Source organism: Cryptomeria japonica, chromosome 4 (genome assembly GCF_030272615.1).
Source record: "Cryptomeria japonica chromosome 4, Sugi_1.0, whole genome shotgun sequence".
In the NCBI taxonomy this organism is placed as follows: Eukaryota; Viridiplantae; Streptophyta; class Pinopsida; order Cupressales; family Cupressaceae; genus Cryptomeria; species Cryptomeria japonica.
The window spans coordinates 740,152,146-740,154,049 of NC_081408.1; positions in this window are offsets into that span (position 1 = coordinate 740,152,146).

Below are 1,904 nucleotides of genomic sequence, written 5' to 3' on the forward strand. Positions count from 1 at the left end.
ATGGTTGTAATGTAACAAGATTACATGACCAGGACTACATCCACAATGACAAAAAGCTACCAAATCCTTTATTTAGTGGTCGACAAGATTTGATTTTAGGAGAAGAGTTGATAAGATTATCAACATAATTTCATTGTATGTTTTATCTTGTTTTTCAACATTTGATATCAAAGCCAAGTTGGCTTGATTTGAGAAGGGGATGCCTTTCTTGGAGTGTTTGATTAGGTTTTTTGCTGAAGTGGAAGTGTGTTATTTTTTCCTGCAATTTCATTTTAGTGCATTAAGAGATCATGGCTAGCTTATCTCGATTGGACATTGAAAATTTGAATAGTTCTGGATATGATATTTTGAAGCTAAAGATGGAGGATGTCTTGGAAGAAAGAGATCAATGGAATATTGTTAATAAAGAGGAGAAAGTGGATACTATTTCAAATGAATATTAGATGAAATTATATAAAAAAGGCTCATGATGCTATTCATTTATGTTTATCTAATTTTGTTCTATTCTATGTTTCAATTGAGATTACTACACAAATTATGGGATAGAATAGGAGAAATTTACCAAATGAAAAGTCTCATTAACAAGTTGTTTGTAAAAGGGAAGTTAGATTCTTTTTAAATGAATGATAGAGATTTGCTTGCAGGACGCTTGAATTCATTTACTCTAATCTTGATTCAACTGCAGTCAATTAATGTAAAGATTGAGGATGAGGATAAATGTACTATGTTATTATGTCCACTTGTTGAATCTTGAGATAATGTTATTCTTGCAATTAGTGGTTCTTTTGAGATGATATGAAGTTGGTTTCCCTTGTTACCACTCCAAGTTTTTAGAGGAAATGAGGAGAAATATTTAAGAGGGGTATAAAGATGCATTGCATGTATGAGGTTGAACTAAAGAGAAAAGGTAAGTACAAGAAGAAGGTGAAAAAGACAAGTCTAAGGATCATTGTAAGTTCAAGTGAAGGTCTAAATCACCTAGTAAGAGTAGATCGAGGTGTTGGAATTGTGGTAAGAAGGGGTGTCTCAAATAGGAATGTAAGAATGAAAAGAAAATTAATGATAATTCCTCTACTAGTAAATCCTCTGATGATGAAGTTGCTGATGCTTTTATTATTTTTTCTAATATGACTTATGATGACTCTTGACTAATAGATTTAGGTGTGTTGAGAAAATGGTGTCTCAACCTTGCATTTACATGAGGTTACTATTTATGGTAAGTTTTTATTTGAGCAAAGAAATGGTACAAAATTTTCCCAAAAGCTTTGGATTAGCTAGATAAATATGCCGATAAGTTTTTGTTGCAAGATCACAACTAGTTTTGAAGATATTAAAGTTTCTATTTTTGAAGGGTGCGATGAAAGGTTTAAAATTAATTTTGAATAATTTAGAGGCTCCAAAATGTTTTGAAAAGTGGGCATACTAGCATAGTAGGCTATGAGGTGATAGATCACTTCATGAGATTTCTAACACTTCAAAAAAATTGTCAATCAAACACACGGTTCACAAGTTATGGCCTTCGAAAGTTTGGACTCCTGAAATAGGATATAAAACGTATCAGACACATAAATGAGTTGTAAAAGGTAGGAACATGTGTTGATGTGTATTTTGACATGTCATAAGGTATCTAGAATGGAGATAAGGTTGGTTCTACTTTATTGGGTGATTTTAGCCCGTAGTTTTGTAATATCATTTGACGATTTCTTGTATTGTATCTCCTATATATGAGGAGTGAGAGATAGAGGTTGTGTCTAATAATCTTATGGATATTAAGTTACCTCTGAGTCTCTAATTAGTGGTACTTGTGTGAAGAGATTGCTTTGCAAGTATATTTTAATTTGTTATTGATTGCTGAATAATATATTGAGTCACTTTTGGAGTGTGGGGTTTTTCTGTCGAAAGGG